The 7199-nt window shown below is 29.3% G+C and overlaps 1 pseudogene; it reads left to right on the forward strand.

Annotated features, from left to right (window-relative positions):
• Positions 1 to 259: 259 nt before the first annotated feature.
• Positions 260 to 4122, forward strand: LOC149561348 (taxadiene synthase-like; annotated as a pseudogene).
• Positions 4123 to 7199: the final 3077 nt, after the last annotated feature.

Raw genomic sequence — 7199 nt, forward strand, 5'->3', positions numbered from 1 at the left:
GATACATGCCTGAGGAAAAGACCTTCAAGAACTCCAAACAATAAAAGGTCAAAGGTATTGTACACTCAAAAAAGTGTATATAATAGATGAGATTGTTAAACTTGAGGATTGGATTGAAAAGATAGTTGCCAAAATTAAGGTCATAGAAGAACTTCATGAAGATATTTAGAAGTTAAAAGGGAAGCCTCAAGAGAAAATTTTGGATGCAGATAGGTATTATGATGTTATTTCCCTTGAGATTTTTGAAGATGAGTCAAAGATGAAGCTCAAATTAGTGCAAGCAGTGGTTGAACAATTTCAAGGAACTTTCAAGGATGATTCATCTAATGAAGATATTAGGCAAGCATTCAAGATTGAAGATGTAAGTTGAAACTTGATAGTAGAATTGATGATTTTGAGGAAACTCGAATAGATATTAGTAATTATCAAAAAATAGTCATGCATAAATATAAGGCTTTAGATTTAATGGAAGCTTCCCAAGTGACAAATATTATAGAGAAATTCAAGAGCAAACATCTAGATATTGCTCTGGTATAAAAGGGAATAAAACTTGGAAGCTAGAAATTTAGTTTTGACACTTCAATTTTTTTTGGATTTTTTGAACCTACCATTAAGGTGTGCAAGGTGCACTACTCGAAAGGTGCATGAGAAATTTTGAAGAAGTCAGAGGTGCACCAATAGGCAATTACCAAATCCAAATTTAGATCTTTCTATGCACCAAAAATGCATTGTAATGGTAGTTTGACTCCTACAAACAACTAGAGAAGGTCAAGCTTCTATTTTTAGAGTTTCCAATGACTCTTAGATCCTCTTACAACTTCCTTCTTCTTATCCACTACTTCTTTCTATGTTTTAAGACATGTAAGGGATCACACACCCATTAATTGATAAAAACAAGGGTGGAGTCCTACATAGCACCATTTAGAGAGTCAACTTTTATATAATTAGATTAGATTTATTAGTTTAAAGCATACATTTTAATGTAGAGATCTCTCACTGTCAACAAAAATTGAGGAGATGATTTCTTATAAACTTAGGAATGTAACATGTATTTTAGGCTATTATTTTGATGCAATAATATATGCTATTGGTGCTCTCATTCTGAGTGTAGGTATTCTTGTTGAAGTGTGTTATTTTTGTGGATTATTGTTCATGATAATAATGGAGCCAATAGTTTTGTTGTGTTGATTTGATTGTGTGACATTTTAGTTCTGGCATTTTCCTCATTTTGATGAATTCTTCTGATGTACCTAGTTGTAGAAGACATCACCCTACTGTTCCTACATAACTTCTCATCTTGCATGAGTACACATTATATGGCCTTACAATTTGATAAGAAGTGAAACATCTTTTGGTTTTATTAAATTTTTATCGATGATTGCATCAGTGGATTTGAGGAAGCACAACTCCTACTTTCGTTGGTTTCCTACTTGATGTTTTAAAAATTTGACTCACAGATGTGTTGTTACTGTGGTTTATGTCTATTAGGAATTTCCCTTTCATGTTATTTTCTTTCATCTCTTATTACCTTATCTTTGTTATTTTCTTTGCTAACCCTTGGTTAAATTAGGAATTCATATAGTTGCATTGTTAGATTGCATTAATTGAAAAAACATAAAATGCTAATAACATATCTCTTTTGTGGTTAATTTTGAAACAACAAGAAGATTGAATATCTTATTTGAAATTGGTTTAAAAGAACAAAGGCCTCCCTATGAACAAATATATTTATCTTCAACTGAATGGATTCTAGTAGGTCACAAGATCACTTTGAACCTTAAAGTTGATCACAAATCAACTTTTCAAGAGAGGAGTTCAAAAGGATTCCTACCATTAAGCATCATGCAAAATAATAGCTCAACAAATACCAATTTACTGTAACTTAATAAACACTATAATATATACTGTTACTTGGAAAATACTTAACATATAGATCTTAAGATATTAAGTGTGATTAACCTTAATTAATTTAGTTGCATACACATAAAAGAAATAACATGAACACAAGAGACACCAAGATTTAATGTGGAAACCCAATTTAGGAAAACCACCAATTGCAACTAGTTACTATTTGGAGCTTTTGACCTTGCACTCCTTAGAGAAAAGATTATTGATGAAGCTAGACTTTTTGCTTCTAAGTATCTGAGAGAATCACTAAACATAGAGAATATCTTATGCAATGATAAGATTTCTAAAGAGGTTTGCAACATTATTATCTTTGAATATTTTTCTTTTTAAACCAGTTGTATACTTTTTCATCACATTATTATAAATTAGTATAACTATTGTTATCCTTTATCTTAGAAGTGAAGAAAAAAGAATGAAAGAGATTTTACTTGATTGAAATTTTGTGTTACATCTATTTTTAGATAAAAGCTTGATTGGAATATTTTTGTAATCTAAGTAAACCCATCTAAGAGGAAAGGAGTTCTACATTGATGCTTATGACAATAATCATGCACAACTTAGCGAAACCCTATTCAAGTATGTTTACAAACTTTTACCTTCTATTTTTATGAACATTGTCTCATTCATTGTCTCATATTTTAGCTTTGTTTTTTTATTTTGACAACATGTCATATATCCATAATTATTGTTACATTGGATTAGCCAAATTATATTTCAACATTGAACAATCTTTACATAAGGAAGAACTATAACTTCTCTCAAGGTCTATAATTTAAAACTCTACTATTTTAAATTTTTTTTTTACCACATGATAATTTTATTAAATTGTAACCACATTTACTATATGTTTTATGTTATAGTTGCTACAAAAAGTCACACATGATAGAAATGAACTTCGCTTGACAAAGGATTGTAGAGACATATTTTTCTATGGGAACATTTGAGCTAGAGTATTTAGTGTGTAGAATTAACTTCACCAAAATTGGTTCTTTAGTATTGGCGATGGATAAAATTTACTTATGGAACAATGGAAGAGTTGATGACTTTAAGAGAAGCAATAAAGAGGTAATTTCTTAATTGATTGTAACCAAGTTTACACAATATTTTTGATTGTAACCAAGTTGACTAAAGCTTTTTATTATGTTTAGATGTGATACCTCCTTGGTAGTTGAGCTTCCAGAATATGTGAAAATAATCTTCAAAGTATGGTCTAAAGTGGTGAATAAAATAAATAAGGAGCTATAAAGCAACAGGGAAAAGATATGCTCCATTACATTAGAAAAGATGTACGCAGTTAAATGACCATCTTTTTCAATTTTTTTTTCTAGTAGTATTATAAATTTATGTAACCATATTGCTTCTTGCTAGTGCAATGGGAGATTTTTGTTGATACCTTGATGAAGGAAAGAGAGTGGTTAGAAGTTGGGTACATACCAACAATGGAAGAGTACCTAAATACACATTGTGTATCTATGGGTCTCATTTCTTGTTCTTTACATCCAATATTTTTAATGGGTGAGGTTTTAACAAATAATGATCTTCTCATCATACATGAATCTTCAAATATTTTTCATCTTGTTGCCTTCGTATGGCAGCTAAAAAATGATACTGCAACTTATGAGGTATTTAACCTACCAAGTATAACATTTTAATTGTTATATTATATAGGTGACTCACTTGAAATATCACTTATAGATGGGTAGCACACTCTCAATTATGAATTTCATAGGTAGGTCAACTAAAATCAAATCTAGCATTTCAAATAGAATTCATCTATTAGGCCAAATTTAGATGACTAATCTTATAATATGTCAAAGATTAGAGTGTATTATTTAAGCCAATACTACTGGAACTATCCATGAATAAGGAGTTATTAAAATAAAAAAATAATGTGACCATTTTTATTTTTTTGTGTAGATTGAGGAGGCTTGAGGAAAAATAAACTCATGTATGGCATATTATATGAAGCAAAATCTAGGTTCTACAATATAGGTTACTCTACAATATTTTGAAGAAATTCTCAATCACACACTAAAACAATTGAACCATGACTATTTTAAGTTAATTGTTAAACCCCCAAAATATGGAATTAACCTTATTTTCAATATGAGTTGAAAGCTCCTCTACAAGTAAAATGATGGCTATGAAAGTCCCTCAAATGAGACTAAATAATATATAAGGAAATCACTCATCGACCGCATCAATCTACGGTGACAAATATATTATGTTTCTTGTCTCTCCATCTATGAAAATTATAAGGGCAATGTAGAAAATGTGAAAATATATTGTCCTTTAGATAATATTTAAAATTATTAAATCTAAAGATTGTATCATCAACAATGATCTCATTTAGCTAGTTTATGTTACCATTAACTATCGTGGTAACCATTTGATCCAATATCATTTTTATGCTTATGTCATATGTCTAATTTATAAATATGTGCCATTATTAATTATTAAAAAATGTTTTTTTTGTAACGATGACATGGTTGGGTTGATGAAGGGAATATGTTTTAACAAGGCTTTGAGCTTTGCTATATCTTTTATTTTATTTTATAATTTTATGTTTAAATGTTAATTATTGTCCTATAATAGATGAAAGAGGTTGTTTCTTTATTTTCACTCTTTAGTTATGTAAGAGAAAATAGTCTAAAGTTGCACAAGATAAAGTAGGCGAATATGTGAGATTTCTTAAGCAATATAGTTTTTTTAATAAAGAGAGACATCTAACATAAATATGAAAGTATTTGACACAATGAATTTGAAAGGAAACTTATGTTTTAATCTAAAATTATCAGGCATTAAGACAAAAAACACATATGTGAGGCATTAAGAAATATAACTATTATGAATCAATCTTGATACCATATATTCCAATTCCCTACATTCAAGTAAAATATTAAAATTCCTATTGTAATCACCTTTAGATCACCATGCATAAGGTGACACTTATAATTGATCTATAATGAATCAACAATCTAGATATGGTGAATGAGAAGGAAAAATGGATTCAAGCTTCAGTTTCCATAGAAGATTACAAGCAATATTTTTTTTGAATCAAGGATTCCTCATTGAGGTCTTCGAATTTAGGGTTAAGTTAGAGATCTGTAGGACATTGCTAGGATATTTAAAAAGGTTCCCATTATCCAAAAAAATACCCTTGATGATAACACAAATTGGTACACATGCCTCAACTAGAATTTGACATTTGTTAAAAAGCTTCAGACACCCAACAAACTCATCTTTCTTTGGACATGGAAAAACTAAATACTATCTTATAAAGGGCCACATGTAAGCCTACTAAATCACATAATATTGAGTCAAATCACATCATGAACAACATCTCTCCTCCTTCCTCTTCTTGTCCATGGGAAGGTATTTGGCCCTCCTCCAAGAATTGGTAGATATTTTCTTTAGGAAAATGTTCTTCTTTGATATGATTATACTCATTCAAAAGAAATTGGCCAATATTATAATATTTCAAAAGAAAAGGAGACTTATTTTCCCAGATCTCCCTTCAACCCAATCCCTAAACCATTATAGAAGAATCCTCAATGTCGAGTTGGTAATCCTCCTTTCATTGTTAATGAGCAAAAACTTCTCAAAACCAAGCTTATGTGGGTGCCAAAGAAAGGATTAGTGAGCATAAATGTGATTCATATTCTATAACTAGATATAGGGGGGTAAAAGCACAAATATGTGTCACCCTTTTGTAACGGAAAAGGCTAACAAAAGTATAGCTGTTCACTTTCAAATACATAAAACTGGTATTATTATTTAGAATTTGAAAATGAAGTAAAATAATAAAAGTTGTAGAAATGGATGAAGTTTAGGATTATCATTTTTTATAATTATTTCGAATAAGAATTTCTATATTTTCCTAATTTTTATGGATAATTTTTTAGTTGCTAAAAATTGGGGGTCTAGTTCCCACCACAAAACTATATGAAAACAAACTTATTTCCCTTTGACCTTAGACTATGTTCTAGATAACATATAGCTAGAACAATAAAAACAAAAACATGGCTTTAGACCTAGATTTTCTCTTTTATAATGATTCAAATTTCAACTCACCTAAAATTGATAGTTTTCATCTCCCACCACATTTTTCAAAATAAAACTATTCTAACTAGAAGAAAAATTAGACATTCTAAAAAATTACTCCCTCCTCTAGAATGTCATATAATTTTTAATTTTTTAAATATCATTTGATATATTTTTCTTTCTTGAAATTGACATATTTTTTAGTGTAAAAATATGTGCTTCTAGAATTTTTTAATTACAATATACCATATCCAATTAAAACACTATAAACTCTATATGAGAATAATATTATCTTTGAGCTCTATAAGATGGTCCTTATATGTTATTAAAAAGATATCTTAAAAAATAGTAAGAGTTATTGAAATGTCACTTTTTTGAAATAATTTTATTTCTTTAATAATTGCATACAAACTAGTATAAAACATGCATTTAATAGACATTTCCAATTGGAAAAGTGTGAGACCATATATAACTTAGCTAGAATGGATTTATCTAGATCATATGTTTGAACAAAATGTATTCTTAGATAGAAATACTCAAATTTAGTCATTCTAATAAGTCAGCTTGAAAGGTGACACAACTTTGTACTTTTACCTAGGGCTTTTCCCTAGGTGATTAGTAGAAATCATCTTCTCTCAAATATAACTTCTCACTTCAAAATAGGATCTTAGTCAAAGAGGTCTATTGAATAAGTTATAGAACAAGACATTTGATATTACTTATGACCAAGAAATTATGGTTGCCAAATGGGATGGTTTTTTAAAGTTTATTTACGTTGACAAAACCAATAGAATTTTCAAACTTATGTTTTGAAAAAATAATATGTTCTACTATGAAAGCTATATCATGCTAATCATTTGTATGACTATCATCCTCAACAAAACAATTGGGAACAACTTAGTAATGAGAAACTAGTAAATACTTTGAAGAATTTGGTTGATGAGAATCAAAGAGACTAGCATAAGAAACTTCATGATGCACACTAAGCTATTATAATTTCTTATTAGAGAGATATTGGTATGTACCCTTTTTAACTAGTGTATGGAATAGATGAAACCATTCTCCTACCTTTGGAGCTTACAAACTTGAATCTTCAAAGGAAAATTATAAATGTGTAGTTTTAGTTGAGCATCAGAAAAAGGATTATGTACCTAAACTTACTAAAAAAAAGCGAGAAAAAGTGGTGCATACAATTGAAAGACATGAGAGGAATGTGGAGATTTTTACAAAAGGTCTCGACAAAGATA

Source organism: Cupressus sempervirens, chromosome 4, assembly GCF_028749045.1.
Source record: "Cupressus sempervirens isolate cs-2001-9-10 chromosome 4, ASM2874904v1, whole genome shotgun sequence".
Lineage (NCBI taxonomy): Eukaryota > Viridiplantae > Streptophyta > Pinopsida > Cupressales > Cupressaceae > Cupressus > Cupressus sempervirens.